General features: G+C 42.7%; 1 pseudogene; it reads right to left on the bottom strand.

Moving 5' to 3' along the window:
- LOC138073399 (elongation factor 1-alpha 1 pseudogene) lies at positions 1 to 1,379 on the bottom strand (annotated as a pseudogene).
- Between the last annotated feature and the right edge of the window lie 15,712 nt (positions 1,380 to 17,091).

Raw genomic sequence — 17,091 nt, 5'->3', positions numbered from 1 at the left:
TATTCATTTAGCCTTCTGAGCTTTCTGGGCAGACTTGGTGACCTTGGCAGCTCCAGCTGCCTTCTTGTCCACTGCTTTGATGACACCCACAGCGACAGTCTGTCTCATGTTACACACAGCAAAACGGCCCGGGGGAGGAGAGTCAGAGAAGCTCTCGACACACATGGGCTTACCAGGAACCATATCAACGATGGCAGCATCACCAGATTTCAAGAACTTAGGGCCATCTTGCAGCTTTTTCCCAGAACGATGATCAATCTTCTTCAGCTGAGCAAACTTGCAAGCAACGGGAGCTGTGTGACAGTCCAGCACAGGTGCATATCCAGCACTGATCTGGCCTGGATGGTTCAAAACAATCACCTGAGCTGTGAAGCCAGCAGCTTCCATTGGTGGGTCATTTTTGCTGTCACCAGCCACATTGCCACGACAGACATCTTTGACAGACACGTTCTTGACATTGAAGCCCACACTGTCGCCAGGAAGGGCTTCACTCAGTGCTTCATGGTGCATTTCTACAGACTTCAGTTGTTACATTGACTGGAGCAAAGGTGACCACCATGCCAGGTTTGAGAACACCAGTCTCCACACGCCCCACAGGGACAGTACCAATACCACCAATTTTATAGACATCCTAGAGGGGCAAACACAAGGGTTTGTCAGTTGGGAGAGTTGGTGGCAGGATGCAATCCAGAGCTTCAAGCAGGGTGGTCCCACTGGCATTGATGTCCTTACGGGTGACTTTCCATCCCTTGAACCATGGCATGTTAGCACTTGGCTCCAGCATGTTGTCACCATTCCAGCCAGAAATTGGCACAAACGCTACTGTGTCAGGGTTGTGGCCAATTTTCTTAATGTAGGTGCTGACTTCTTAACAATTTCCTCGTATCTCTTCTGGCTGTAGGGTGGCTCAGTGGAATCCATTTTGTTAATACCAACAATTAGTTGTTTCACACCCAGGGTGTAAGCCAGAAGGGCATGCTCACGGGTCTGCCCGTTCTTGGAGATACGGCTTCAAATTCACCAACACCAGCGGCAGCAATCAGGACAGCACAGTCAGCCTGGGACGTGCCTGTAATCATGTTTTTGACGAAGTCTCTGTGTCCTGGGGCATCAATGATGGTAACATAGTACTTGCTGGTCTCAGATTTCCACAGGGAGATATCAGTGGTGATACCACGCTCACGTTCAGCTTTCAGTTTCTCCAAGACCCAGGCGTATTTGAAAGAGCCCATTCCCATCTCGGCAGCCTCCTTCTCGAACTTTTCAATTGTTCTCTTGTCGATCCCACCACATTTGTAGATCAGATGGCCAGTTGTGGTAGACTTCCCTGAATCTGCGTGCCCAATGACAACGATGTTGATGTGGGTCTTCTTTCCCATTTTGGTTTTCATGACACCTGTGTTCTGGCGGCAAACCCATTGTGGAAAAAAAAAAAAAAAAGCAGGAATTTCTTTAGGATACTTTACAGGATAATGATGAATTCTATTTCAAAGTGGCTGTATGGATTTGCACTCCTTCCTGCAGTCTAAGAATTCCTATTGAACTCATCCCTTTCCAGCCCTTAGGACCATTACAAGTTCTTAATTTCTGCCAGTCCAGTGAGGATAAAATGATAATCATTGTGATCTTAATTTGTGTTTCTCTAATTACTAATGAGGTTAATTATCCTTTTTTTAAAAAAATAGGTCTTTCCATTTTTGTGAAATATTTCTTCATATTTTTTGTTCATTTTTCTCTTGAGTTCATTTTTTTTTGGTGGGCTGGGTCTTCATTGCCATGCAGGGGCTTTCTCTAGTTGCGGTGTGCAGGCTGCTCACGGCAACGGCTTCTGTTGCAGAACACAGAATCTAGGCTCGAGGGTTTCAGTAACTGTGACATCCAGGCTTTAGTTGCCCTGCAGCATGTGGAATCTTCCCAGGCCAAGGACTAAACCCATGTCCCTTGCATTGGCAGGCAGATTGTTATCCACTGTACCACCAGGGAAGTCCTTGAGTTAACTTTGTATTGATGTTTTATAGAAGTTCTTTATTCTTAGTATTAAATCATTATTGGTTATATGTTGTTATAAGCATGTCAAATTTATGACTTGTCTTTTCACTGTTCTTTTTGGCACATAGTGCTTGCTTAAGGGATCTTATTAGTTCCTCAACCAGGGATTGAACCTAGGCCTTGGGAGCCCTACTGAGTTAGGGCTGCCAGGGAATGCCCTAAAACTATTTTTTATAAAGCTCAAACACATTAAAACTAAACATTCTTGTCAAGACGCTTTATGTATATGAGAAGACATGAAAGGAAAAAATAATGTGAGATTCAGGATAAAAGTTCTGAGGAGAATGTGAAGAAGTGGGTTCAAGAAGGATAGGTATGTGACAAGGTATTAGTAGTATTCTAGTTAAGCCCACTGAGCCCTAACCACTGGATGACCAGGGAATCTCTTTTCATTTTTCAAAAGGTACCCTTTAGTGACCAAAAATTTTAAATTTAGTGTCAGATTTCTCAATCTTTTCTTTCAAAGTTAGTGTTTCTTGTGTCCAGTAAACTCTTCCATAGGTCAGAAAGATATTCTTTTTTTTTTCTGAAAGTTCTGTGGTTTTGCCTTTCACATAGAAATTCCTTATTCTGTCTCAATGTACAGTGAGATAGGGATCCAATTTCAATTTTGTAATATGGAAAGCCACTTGTTACAGCATTATTTATTGGGGGGGGGGAACCCTCCTTTCACTGTGGTGCTGCTTCTGCCTGGGCCAAGATTCCATGAATTTAATTTGCAGTATCCTGAAGTCAGACTTTAATGCTTGAATGTAAACAAGGTTCCACAAACTCGAGCTAGAAAGCCTACCCTGTGCTTACATTATGTTCATATTGGATGTGTGCTGTTTCTGAATAGTGAGTTTGAAAATGTGTATGTTGAGCAGGACACTAGCATTTTTTTGAATCACATATTTACTTGAGAGAAATGGCTCATCATCTAGGACATGGCAGCCTTTTATAGGTGTTGGTTTTAAAGATAATGGTCACTTTGGCTTTCCTGAGTCTGGGGATAGTTTTCTAGCCAAATCACATTTTGGCAGAGTCTGCGCATCTAGTCGTGATGGGCCCTGTGTCCCATCTCTGGCCCTCTGCATGCCAGCTGAGTGACTTCAGTGTTCATGAGGATGACTCAACCAACACCTTGGCCTCTTCCAATTCAGAGATCATCATCACAGTTCATTCTTCTGTATTTATGGCAACACGTCCACCTTAAGAGATGCCCCCGGCTGATTCAGATACTCGGCCCATGGACCCCTCTTTTTCTCAGCTCTCCCACTTTGATGGTCCATGTATGCTTTCCAGCAGTACTGTGAAAAATACGTGTACTCTGGGCAACTCCATTTCAGGAATTTAACCTGAGAAATGACACAGATATGTACAGGGATGTTGAAAGAATGGAAACAACCTAATGTCCAACAATTAGGTTCCACCACTGTAGAATATTACACACTGTCAATAAATTTTATTTTGGAAAAACATTTAGTGACACTGAATATATGATTATATTAGCAGATGCTTGTATAACACAGTGTGCCAGAGACTATTCTAAATGCTTCACACTTTTGTATCATTCAGCTTCCACAACCCTATGAGGTAGCTGTAGCATCACTGATCCTAGTTTATAGATAAGGAAACTGAAAGCCAGAGGGACAGGTAACTTACTCACAGTGATGGTGCTGACAGTGCGGTCTGTGAGCCTCTAAGAGTCCCCAAGACTATTTTAGGCAGTTTGTGAGGTCAAAACTAGTATCATCATTAATATTGTGTTAGGATGTTTTTCTTCTCTTCCATGATGATGATACTTGCAATGATGCTGAAGCAGTAGGGGTAAAACTTTTGGTGCCTTAGCATGAATCTAAGACAGTGGCAGTCCACTGGATTGAAAAAAACACAAAAACTGTCCTTGATGAAGCAGTAAAATCATGAATTGTATTAAATCTCAACCTTTTTAAAATACTTATTTCTTTTGGCTGTGATGGGTCTTTGTTGCTGCTCACGGGCTTTCTCCAGTTGTGACAGATTGCATTGGCAGGCAGATTCTTAACCACTGGACCACCAGGGAAGTCCCTAAACCTCAGTCCTTGAGTCCACATCTTTAGCATGTCTGAGGGAAAGTGGGAACTACATAGAGCGTGTGGCTGCATCCTGGGGTGCAATGATGGACTTGAGGAACGGCACTGGTGCAGTTGTTTGACTTGTGAGATGAACTAGCTGCTTTTTTTTTTTTTTAATAATGTAACATTGTTACTTAAAAGAATAATGCCAGGGGCTTACCTGGTGGCTCAGAGGTAAAGAATCTGCCTGTCGTTACATGCAACATGGGTTCGATCCCTGCTCTGAGAAGATCCCACATGCTGTGAAGCAACTAAGCCTTGTGCCTCGACTATTGAGCCTGCACTCTAGGAATTGGAACCTGCCCCGTCTGAGCCCACATGCCACACTGCTGAAGCCCTGGAGCCCATGCTCTGCAACAAGAGAAGTCCCAGCAATGAGAAAGAGGCTTGTGCACCGCAACTACAGAACATCCCCGCTGCTTACCACTCAAGAAAAGCTGGAGCAGCAACGAAGACCCAGTGCAGCCAAAAAGTAGAACAGCTGCCAGACAAACCGTGGTTATTCAGACTTGAGAATTTGGCAAACACTTTCTCAAAAGTAAATGATGTAAGCCTCACTTCAAGGAAAACAACAGACAGTTTTTGTTGTCTGTGATGAAATTTGAGTTCTCAGGTGAAATTTTGAATTTTGGAAAACTTGTATGTGCTACAGTGAACTTGACATTCTCAGAATATTTTAGATGGGTGATATTGATATGTACCTATTATGTATCAAAGTTGTGTGTTGTAATGTGTCAACATTAGGAAGCTCTGCATTATACAGTGAATCAATATTCTCCAAATGATCCATTTCAAATGCAAAAAAAAAAAAAAAAAGAGAAAAGCAATGGATTCAGATGTAACAGATTACAAAAAGTATACTAATATGGTTTGGGATCCCACATGGTGACTGGCATTTTAAAGACTACTGTGTATTGAATTTCCTTGGTGGTATAACCAACTGGAAGGGTTAATTTTGAATCCATACTGGATTTGCTTCTGTGACTTCAATTCTTATATTGCTGCTTTTGTTATGATAGGCATAGGCAAATGCCTCAGGGAGACCTGCCCAGCCCCTTCCACCTGACCTTTGGGCTAGGGTGTCTTTGGTTCACTGGGAGATAGCTTGACCCTGCCCACCTGTGAAGGGTCTTAAGGAAGTGAAACTAACACATCCCTCTGCCCCAGGCTTGCCATTCTAGGAGATAAGGGATTAGATCTGATAGAGTGCTTGAAGAACGATGGACTGAGGTTCCTGACATTGTACAAGGGGCAGTGATCAAGACCATCTCCAAGAAAAAAAAAATGCCAAAAGGCAAAATGGTTGTCTGAGGAGGCCTTACAAATAGCTGAGAAAAGAAGAGAAGTTAAAGGCAAAGGAGAAAAGGAAAGATATACCCATCTGAATGCAGAGTTCCAAAGAATAGCAAGGAGAGATAAGAAAACCTTCCGAAGTGATCAATGCAAAGAAATAGAGGAAAACAATAGAATGGGAAAGACTAGAGATCTCTTCAAGAAAATTAGAGATACCAAGGGAACATTTCATGCAAAGATGGGCACAATAAAGGACAGAAATGGTATGGATCTAACAGAAGCAGAAGATATTAAGAAGAGGTGGCAAGAATACACAGAAGAACTATACAGAAAAGATCTTAATGATCCAGATCCAGATGGCATGACAACTCTCCTAGAGCAAGACATCCTGGAATGGGAAGTCAAGTGGGCCTTAGGAAGCGTGAATACAAACAAAGCTAGTGGGGGTGATGGAATTCCAGCTGAGCTATTTCAAATCCTAAAAGATGATGCTGTGAAAGTGCTGCACTCAATATGCCAGCACATTTGGAAAACTCAGCAGTGGCCACAGGACTAGAAGAGGTCAGTTTTCATTCCAATCCCAAAGAAAGGCAATTCCAAAGAATGTTCTAACTATGCATAATTGCACTCATCTCACACACTAGCAAAGCAATGCTCCAAATTCTCCAAGCCAGGCTTCAACGGTATGTGAACCGTGAAATTCTAGATGTTCAAGCTGGATTTAGAAAAGGCAGAGGAACCAGAGATCAAATTGTCAACATCGTTGGATTATCGAAAAAGCAACAGAGTTCCAGAGAAACATCTGCTGCTGCTGCTGCTGCTGCTGCTAAGTCGCTTCAGTCGTGTCCGACTCTGTGTGACCCCAGAGACAGCAGCCCACCAGGCTCTGCTGTCCCTGGGATTCTCCAGGCAAGAACACTGGAGTGGGTTGCCATTTCCTTCTCCAATGCATGAAAGTGAACATTGAAAGTGAAGTTGCTCAGTCGTGCCTGACTCTTAGTGACCCCATGGACTGCAGCCTACCAGGCTCCTCCATCCATGGGATTTTCCAGGCAAGAGTACTGGAGTGGGTTGCCATTGCCTTCTCCGAGAGAAACATCTACTTCTGCTTTATTGACTACGCCAAAGTCTTTGACTGAGTGGATCACAACAAACTGTGGAAAATTCTTAAAAAGATGGGAATACCAAACCTGACCTGCCTCCTGAGAAATCTGTATGCAGGTCAAGAAGCAACCGTTAGAACTGGACACGGAACAACAGACTGGTTCCAAATCGGGAAAGGAGTACATCAAGACTGTATATTGTCACCCTGATTATTTAACTTCTATGCAGACTACATCATGCGAAATGTCAGGCTGGATGAAGCACAATCTGGAATCCTGATTGTGGGAGAAATATCGATAACCTCAGATATGCAGATAACATCACCCTTATGGCAGAAAGCCAAGAACTAAACAGCCTCTTGATGAAAGTGAAAGAGAAGAGTGAAAAACTTGGCTTAAAACTCAACATTCAGAAAGCTAAGATCATGTCATCTGGTCCCATCACTTCATGGCAAATAGGTGGGGAAACAATGGAAACAGTGAGAGACTTTATTTTCTTGGGCTCCAAAATCGCTGCAGATGGTGAGTGCAGCCATGAAATTAAAAGACACTTGCTCCTTTGAAGAAAAGCTATGACCAACCTAGACAGCATATTAAAAGCAGAACATTACTTTGCCAACAAAGGTCTGTTAGTCATAGGTATGGTTTTTCTAGTAGTCATGTATGGATATGAGAGTTGGACTATAAAGAAAGCTGAGTGCTGAAGAATTGATGCTTTTGAACTGTGGTGCTGGAGAAGACTCTTGAGAGTCCCTTGGACTGCAAGAAGATCAAACCAGTCAATCCTAAAGGAAACCAGTCCTGAATATTCATTTGAAGGAGTGATGCTGAAGCTGAAGCTCCAATACTTTGGCCACCTAATGTGAAGAACTGACTCACTGGAAAAGACCCTGATGTTGGGAAAGATTGAAGGCAGGAGAAGGGGATGACAGAGGTTGAGATGGTTGGATGTCATCACTGACTTAATGAGCATGAGTCTGTATAAGCTCCAGGAGTTGGTGATGGACAAGGAAGCCTGATGTGCTGCAGTCCATGGGGCTGCAAAGAGTCGGACACGATTGAGTGAGTGAAATGAACTGAAATGGTCTTTTTACTTTGTTTCTTCACCTCCCCCTGTCTCTGATCCATAAAAGAACTTGGCTTCCAGGCCCTTACAAGATGGTTATTTTGAAGCACTAGCCTGAAATCTTCTCGGTCAGCCTCTCAGTCGAGGAGCTTGGACTCCGTAACAGTGGCACAGAGGATAAGAATCCACCTTCCAATGCAGGGAACATAGGTTCTGTCCTTGGTCCAGGAAAATTCCACCTGCTGCAGAGCAAACTAAGCTCCTGCATCACAACTACTGAGACTGCCTGCTGCAGCAACTGAAGCCTGCGTGCCCAGAGCCCTCTCCAACACGAGAAGCTGCTGCTGCTGCTGAGTCGCTTCAGTCGTGTCCCACTCTGTGCGACCCCACAGATGCAGCCCAGCAGGCTCCTCTGTCCCTGGGAGTCTCCAGAAAGAATACTGGAGTGGCTTGCCATTTCCTTCTTCAATGCATGAAAGTGAAAATTGAACGTGAAGTCTTTCATTCGTGTCTGACTCTTAGCGACCCCATGGACTGCAGCCTACCAGGCTCCTCTGTCCATGGGATTTTCCAGGCAAGAGTACTGGAGTGGGGTGCTGTTGCCTTCTCCGAGAGAAAACTTTTGCAAAACCATGAAGACCCAGCACAGACAAAAATAAATAAAAATTAAAACGACTGTGTATCAAGATTTGGTATAGTTTCAAGAAAGAATATCCACAGTTATCTGAAAAAGCATTTTGAAATATTCCTCCCTTTTGTAACAACATATTTGAAAAGTCATGTTTTCTTTATGTATGTCAATCAAAACAACATTTTCCAACAAATTGAATGCAGACACAGATATGAGAATCCAGCTATCATCTGTTAAAGAGACTTGCAAAAATGTAAAAGTTTTCCCTTCTCATTACATTTTTGTTTTGGAGAATGTAGTTATTTTTCATAGAAACTGAACTTTGTTAACATGTAATGCGTTTATTGTTGCTATTTCTTACAGGATTGATATTTTTAAAATTTCTATTTTAATTTCTAACATAGTAAATATCAATGTATATGTAATTTACATAAACAAAAACTCTTGGGAATCTTCAGTTTTTAAGAGGGTAAAGACCACCATGCTCTTGTGACCAAATTAGACATGAATCTCTCTTCTTGTGTAGAGACTTCTTCGCTGAACCAAGTTTCTCCTGGGTTATTCAAGGACTTCTTTCCTGCTAAAGTTCAAGCAGCTAATAATGAAACTGAGTTGGGTGCAAGCAAGACAGGGTTTTATGCAATGGCCAGAGAACAGGGGTTCTAAAAGCACCTTCTTCCCAAAGGTAGGGGAGTAAGGGAGTTTTAAGGCCTAGGAGGCAGACATTTATTCAGGACTCTAGGAAAGAGAAGGAGATTTTCAGGGGCAGCCAGGGCATGGCCAGTCTTCTACTCTCCTTTGCACACAGCATAAATCATGCCTGTTAGACTGCAGACACCCACTTTGGGTGGAGATCTTAGCATGGTGTTAAGAAGCAAAAGTAACGCTCTAACACCTCCAGGTTCCATCCACCTGCTGCGGTCAAGTCAGAGCTATTTTGGGGGAGGTTGATCACTGTATTTCTCTCAAAGTACAGCTGCAAAGCATCTCTGCCAAATACCAGGTACTTTCAAAACAAACAGAGATCAATCAGAGCAGAGTCCTTCAGCTCTCAGGGGTTAGTGTGGAAACACAGAGATGAATGAAGGCAAGGGAAGCAGTGACCTTTTAGCCTATTTCGTCCACCATCCTGGATTTTGCTGGTACAGTCTGTTTTTGGCTCTGACTTTTGTAACCTATTGATAAAACAAAAGTAGCCTGTAAGGTTAAAAACAGTTTCTACTCCTAAGGCCTGCTACATAGCATGCATGTATGCTAAGTCACTTCAGTTGTGTCTGACTCTTTGCGACCCTATGGACTGTAGCCTGCCAGGCTCCTCTGTCTGTGGGATTCTCTAGGCGAGAATACTGGAGCAGTTGCCATGCCCTCCAGGCAATATTCACGACCCAGGGATTGAACTCTCATCTCTTTTATCTCCTGCATTGGCAGGTGCGTTCTTTACTGCTAGCGCCACCTGGGACACTTAAATGTTTAATTATACCTAATTGTTTCCTAGCTTCATACAAGGACTGGCAAGACAGGGGTGAAAAGGCCTTCCCAGGGGGCTCAGTCGTAAAGAATCTGCTTTCCAGTGCAGAAGCTGTGGGTTCGATCCCTTGGTCAGGAAGATCCCATGGAGAAGGAAATGGCAACCCTCTACAGTGTTCTTGCCTGTGAAATCCCATGGACAGAGGAGCCTGGTGGGCAGCCTACAGTCCATGGGGTCACAAGAGTTGTACACAACTTAGCACCTAAACAACAACGTTTATTTCTGGACTATGGAAATGCAGATTTGAGGGGAAGGGGTTGCTTTTATGAATGTTTGAAAATGTTTCAGGATGTTACTTTTGTAGTACAGGGAAACATGTGAAATTACTTCTTTGAACTCTATTTTTTACTGATAGCTTCTTTTCTTTGCTTCTGTCTCTAATGAGCAAAGGCCTCTTAACCTATCATTTAAACCACTATCTTTTCAGTGATTTTTGTCTCTCAAGCTCCTTTTTAACCCACACTTGCCCAGCTAAACTGCAAGCATGGATTGGTTCTCAACCACCTACCTTTTCAGTTTTTTCATCTGGACTTGTCAGTTTCAGAAAAGTTAAGTCATTTGAGCAAAGACAGTTAATTAAGGGTGAGAGCCAAGATCAAAACCCAGTCTATCTCACTAAAATGTGAGCCTCCACAAAATGACTATTTCCCATTATCAGCAGCCCTCTCATCATTTCCTTGCAGCAACTACTTCATCACACTTTCCTCTACTCCCCCATCACTCTCAGCAGAAGACATCCCCTTTACAAAGGGAGTCAAGGCCCTTGGACAGTAAGCTCTGAAAGTTCTGAACCTCTTCTCTCTCATCTTCTTCGGCCTCTCCTGGCAGCAGTTATGCCCCCTCTCTCCTGTCTCTCTTGTCTTCAGCATCTGCTCTGCCAGCGCTTTTCCCTTGGTATATAAGCATCAAGTCCACACTATCAATAACCTTACCTGAGACTTTATGCTTTTCTGGTTGATGTTTTATTTTACAATGAAATCTATTTCCTTTAAAATAAAAAATGTATAGGTTATTTATGGAAATGAAATATGAAAGGGGAGAGTGAAAAAGTCGGCTTAAAGCTCAGCATTCAGAAAACTAAGATCGTGGCATCTGGTCCCATCACTTCATGGCAAATAGATGGGGAAACAGTGGAAACAGTGGCTGACTTTATTTTGGGGGCTCTAAAATAACTGTGGATGGTGATTGCAGCCATGAAATTAAAAGATGCTTACTCCTTGGAAGGAAAGTTATGAACAACCTAGACAGCATATTAAAAAAGCAGAGACATTACTTTGCCACCAAATGTCCGTCTAGTCAAGGCTATGGTTTTTCCAGTGGTCATACATGGATGTGAGAGTTGGATTATAAAGAAAGCTGAGCACTGAAGGATTGATTCTTTTGAACTGTGGTGTTGGAGAAGACTCTTGAGAGTTGGACTGCCAGGAGATCCAACCAGTCCATCCTAAAGGAGATCAGTCCTGAGTGTTCACTGGAGGGACTGATGTTGAAGCTGAAACTCCAATACTTTGGCCACCTGATGCGGAGAGCTGACTCATTTGAAAAGATCCTGATGCTGGGAAAGATTGAAGACAGGAGGAGAAGGGGACCACAGAGGATGAGATGGTGGGATGGCATCACCGACACAATTGACATGGGTTTGGGTCGACTCCAGGTGATGGTGATAGACAGGGAGGCCTGGCGTGCTGCAGTCCAGCGCTCTGGTTGCAAAGAGTTGGACACAACTGAGCGACTGAACTGAACTGAACTGATGGAAAGGGAAAATGCTCATGATGTATGAAATAAAACAAGAAACCTTCAAAGTAGATAATTTTTATTCAAAATGTCTCCTCTGTCAACTGGATTTATAGAAGAACTGTCTATTCTTTTCACTTTTCTGTGCTTTCTGAGTTGAATAAAAAGACGATGTAACTACTTTTGTAATCAGAAAAGCTCACATGTTATCTTTCAAAAGTAAAATCACCATCACAGCAAAAAGAATAAAATACCTAGTAATAAACCTACCTACGGAGGCAAAAGACCTGTACTTGGAAAGCTATGAGACACTGATGAAAGAAATAAAAGATTCACAGATAGAGAGATATACCATGTTCTTAGATTGGAAGAATCAACATTGTGAAAGTGACTGTACTACTCAAAGCAATCTACACATTCAATGCAATCTCTGGCAAATTACCAATGGCATTCTTCAGAGTCTGGACAAAAATTTTACAATTTATATGGAAACACAAAAGACCCCCAAGAGATAAAGCAATTTTGAGAACTAAATACAGAGCTGGAAGAATCCGTTTCCCTGAGCTTAGACTATACTATAAAGCTAAGGTAATCAAAACTGTATGGTACTGGCACCAAAACAGAAATATGGATCAATGGAATAGGATAAAAAGTCCAGAGATTAAACCCATGCTCCTATGGTCATCTAAACTATGACAATAGAGGCAAGAATATACAATGGAGAAAAGGCAACTTCTTCAGTAAGTGGTGCTAGGAAAACTGGACAGTTAAGTGAAAAAGAATCAAGTTAGAACACTCCCTAACACCATACACAAAAATAAACTCGGAATGGATTAAAGTCCTAAATATGAGACCGGACAGTATAAAACTCTTAGAGGAAAACATAAGCAGAACACTCTGACATAAATCACAAGATATTTTGACCCATCTCCTAGAGTAATAAAATAGAAGTAAAAATGAACAAATAGAATCTAATTAAACTTAAAAGCTTTTGGACAGTAAAAGTAATCATAAACAAAATGAAAATACAGCCCTCAAAATGGGAGAAAATATCTGGAAATGAAACAACCAACAAGGGATTAATCTCCAAAATATACAAACAGTTCATGCAGCTCAATATAAAAAAAAAATCACCAAATCATAAAGTGGGTAGAAGATTGAAATAGACACTTTTCCAGAAGACATACAGATGGCTAAGAGACACATGAAAAAGATACTCAATGATCACTAGTTATCAGAGAAATGCAAATCAAAACAACATGAGGTATCACCTCACACTCCTCAGAATGTTTTTGTTGTCCAGTTGCTAATGTTCTGGTCTGTGTGCGGGTTGGAAAAGAATTTCCAGACGTGAGGCAGAATGAGAGGAGAATAAAGTTTATTAGAGTGGGAGGCCCTGTTACAACAGTGGGCTGGCTCAAGGGAGAGCTGAATGCTTTCACAGGCTTGCAGCTGTTTTTTACAACCTCAAAACAGAAAATTCCTACTGGAAGGGTGGCATTAGGTGATTGGTTAGGATGCTATAGGGTGGATCATGGGGTGGGTATTTTACATAATATGGAGTCAAGGAACTGGCCAGTTTCGATCTAGAGGCTTGTGGCAACAGTTGCTATGGGACTTGGTCAGTTCTAGAGATTTTTATCCTGTGACTTTGGTACAAGGCTCCACATCTGTGACCTTGGTATAGGGTGCCAGAGCTAAGTTGTGTCTGACTCACTACAACCCCATGTGCTGCAGTGTGCCAAGCTCCTCTGTCCTCCACTGTCTCCCAGAGTTTGCTCAAATTCATGTCCACTGAGTTGGTGATGCTATCTAACCATCTCATTCCATGCCACCCCTTCTCCTTTTATTTATTTGTTGATGCTGCAAAAACCTTTATTGTTTCCATTTGGTCCAAGGCTTAAGAGGGCTCCAGAGCGTTAAGATGCTGCCTAGTGGCTGCAGAGAGGGGGCTTCAGGCAGAAGCCCTGATGGTAGGTGTGTGTGTGTGTGGTCAGTCCTGTCTGACTCTGCAGCCCCATAGAGTGTAGCCTGATGTTAGGGGGGCTCCTCAAAGGCCGCTGGGCTTCAGAGGCTCCTAGTCATGGTTGAGGGTGAGCCTTTCAAAGAGATATTCACCCAACCCAGCCTGGGGACCAGCCGGTCTAGAGGTTGCTCACGTGGTCACCATCTTCTTGATGAATTTCACCTTCTCATCTAGGAAATGGTTTTCCAGGAAGTCACAGAAGTGGGGGTCTGCACGAGCAGAACCCAGGCCATGCAGATCCAATATGGTCTGGTTCAGATTCTTCGCTATGAGAAGGGCAGCTTCCAAAGCGCCCTGGGTTTTACCCCACTTATCTTCAGATGATTTCTGCATGTCCAGAAAGAGGGGGAGGCCACTGCACTTGTTTTGCATTTTCAAGAGACTTTCCATGTCCTCACGCTTCTCCTAGGCCACTTTGAAAAAAATTGGGCCACACCCTCCAGAGCCACACTGTCGTGGTCAAAACAGAAGCCCAGAGAGAGGTAGGTATAAGAGGCCCACAGTTACATGTTGACCAGGTGATGATGGCGGCCTCCACCTTGGTGGAATAATTCTGACAAATCTGGGAGCTCATGGTTGATCGGTAATAAGGAGTGAAGCTCAAAAAATGGTGACTGGTCCTGGTGGTCATGGATAGCTGAGTGGCTGATTCCAAAGGCTGCAACTGGAAAAAAAGTTGGAGGGTGGTTGCAGGCTGGAGCAAGGGGGTGTCCTTGGGTCTGTTCCTTTCAAGCACTGTTGAAGCAAGAGACAGATCCATGGGACCGCTGAGTGCACTTTGCCTCCTCCTTTTAAGGCCTTCAATCTTTTCCAGCATTAGAGTTTTTTTCCAATGAGTCAGCTCTTCCCATCAGGTGGCCAAAGTATTAGAGCTTCAGCTTTAGCATCAGTCCTTGTAATGAATATTCAGGGCTGATTTCCTTTAGGACGGATTGGTTTGATCTCCTTGAAGTCCAAGGGACTCTCAAAAGTCTTCTCCAGCACCACAATTTGAAAGCACCAATTCTTTGGCACTCAGCCTTCTTTATGGTCCAACTCTCACATCCATACATGACTACTTTGATTATATGGACCTTTGTCGGCAAAGTGATGTCTCTGCTCTTTAAACATGCTGTCTGGTCATAGCTTTTCTTCCAAGGAGCAAGCATCTTTGAATTTCATGGCTGCAGTCACTGTCTGCAGTGATTTTGAAGCCCAAGAAAAGAAAGCTGTCACTTCTTCCACTTCTTCCCCTTCTATTTGCCTGAAGAGATGGAACCAGATGTCATGATCTTAATTTTTTCCAAGTTGAGTTTCAAGCCAGCTTTGTCACTCTCTTTCACTTTTATCAAGAGGCTCTTTAGTTTCTCTTCATTTTCTGCCATTAGAGTGGTATCATCTGCATATCTAAGGTTACTGATATTTCTCACGGCTATCTCTCCTCAAAATGGCCCTCATCAAGAAATTTATAAAGAATAACTGCTGGAGAAGGTGTGGAGAAAAAGGAGCCCTCCTACACTGTTGGTGGGAATATATATTGGTGCAGCTACTATGGAGAACAGTATGGAGCTTCCTTAAAAAACTAAAAATACAACATAAGACCCAGGAATCCCACTCCTAGACATATACCCAGAAAAAAAACAAACATAATTTGAAAAGATATTTGCACCCCAATATTCAATGCAGCACTATTTACAATAGCCAGGATATAGAAACAACCTAAATGTCCATCACTAGAAGATTGGGTAAAGAAGATATGACACATAAACACAATGGAATATTACTCAGTCATAAAAAGGAATGGCATTGGGTCATTTGTGGAGACATGGATGGACCTAGACTGGTTCCAAATAGGAAAAGGAGTATGTCAAGGCTGTATATTGTCACCCTGCTTATTTAACTTCTATGCAGAGTACATCATGAGAAACGCTGGACTGGAAGAAGCACAAGCTGGAATCAAGACTGCCTGGAGAAATATCAATAACCTCAGATATGCAGATGATACCACCCTTAAGGCAGAAAGTGAAGAGGAGCTAAAAAGCCTCTTGATGAAAGTGATAGAGGAGAGCGAAAAAGTTGGCTTAAAGCTCAACATTCAGAAAACGAAGATCGTGACATCCAGTCCCATCACTTCATGGGAAATAAAAGGGGAAACAGTGGAAACAGTGTCAGACTTTATTTTTTGGGGCTCCAAAATCACTGCAGATGTTGACTGCAGCCGTGAAATTAAAAGACACTTACTCCTTGGAAGAAAAGTTATGACCAACCTAGATAGCATATTCAAAAGCAGAGACATTACTTTGCCGACTAAGGTCCGTCTAGTCAAGGCTATGGTTTTTCCTGTGGTCATGTATGGATGTGAGAGTTGGACTGTGAAGAAGGCTGAGCGCTGAAGATTTGATGCTTTTGAACTGTGGTGTTGGAGAAGACTCTTGAGAGTCCCTTGGACTGCAAGGAGATCCAACCAGTCCATTCTGAAGGAGATCAAGCCTGGGATTTCTTTGGAGGGAATGATGCTGAAGCTGAAGCTCCAGTACTTTGGCCACCTCATGCGAAGAGTTGACTCATTGGAAAAGACTCTGATGCTGGGAGGGATTGGGGGCAGGAGGAGAAGGGGACGACCTAGGATGAGATGGCTGGATGGCATCACGGACTCGATGGACATGAGTCTGAGTGAACTCCGGGAATTGGTGATGGACAGGGAGGCCTGGTGTGCTGCAGTTCATGGGGTTGCAAAGAGTCAGACACGACTGAGTGACTGAACTGAACTGAACAGAGTGTATCATATAGAGTGACGTCATATAGTTGAATAAAGGATATTTTTCCTCAGATTTTATTTTATAAGGCAATGTCATATTTTGACAAGTAATTATGAGATATTCTTTTATTGATCTTCCTGAGAATAGAATGGAGATAAAATATGAATCATGCCCAAGGCCTTTATCTGATAAGTTAAGATAGAGAAATCAGAGCAATATGTCAAATGAGCTGAGACTATAGTGATGAAACAACAGAATGAGGTACTGTTGAATCTACAACACTTTATGTACCTCAGAGTAAGGAGGAAAATATTTTCCTATCCTAAGAGGACAAATTTGATGCAAAATAAATTATTATAATGTGAAAGCACATTGCATGTTAGGCTTCCCCGGTGCCTCAGACTGTAAAGAATCTGCCTGCCAAGGAAGGAGACCCAGGTTTGATCCCTGGGTCAGGAAGATCCCCTGGAGCAGGAAATGGTAACCCACTGCAGTATTCTTGCCTGGAAAATTTCATGGACAGAGGAGCTTGGTGGGCTGCAGTCCAAGAGGTTACAGAGCTGGACATGACTGAGTGATAACACACAGAGTATTTTAATGTGAAAGCACAGTAGAGTAATCCAAGATGTATTTTTCTAGTAGATTCCATTAGGACGCCTAACAATCGCTGGGGGACTCAGTCAAATGTCACTTCTAGTTCTCAGAGACATACTCGTTCAGCACATCTTGGGCATAATTAATCTGTATTTTTAATCAGCACCTCAGGTAAAACTGACTTAAGTTGTTAACACTATTTTCATATTGTGTGAGAGAGGAATAGATAATTT

Source organism: Capricornis sumatraensis, chromosome 2 (assembly GCF_032405125.1).
Source record: "Capricornis sumatraensis isolate serow.1 chromosome 2, serow.2, whole genome shotgun sequence".
NCBI lineage: Eukaryota > Metazoa > Chordata > Mammalia > Artiodactyla > Bovidae > Capricornis > Capricornis sumatraensis.
The sequence above is the reverse complement of the archived record's forward strand: the minus strand, read 5'-3'. Positions and strand labels throughout refer to the sequence as shown.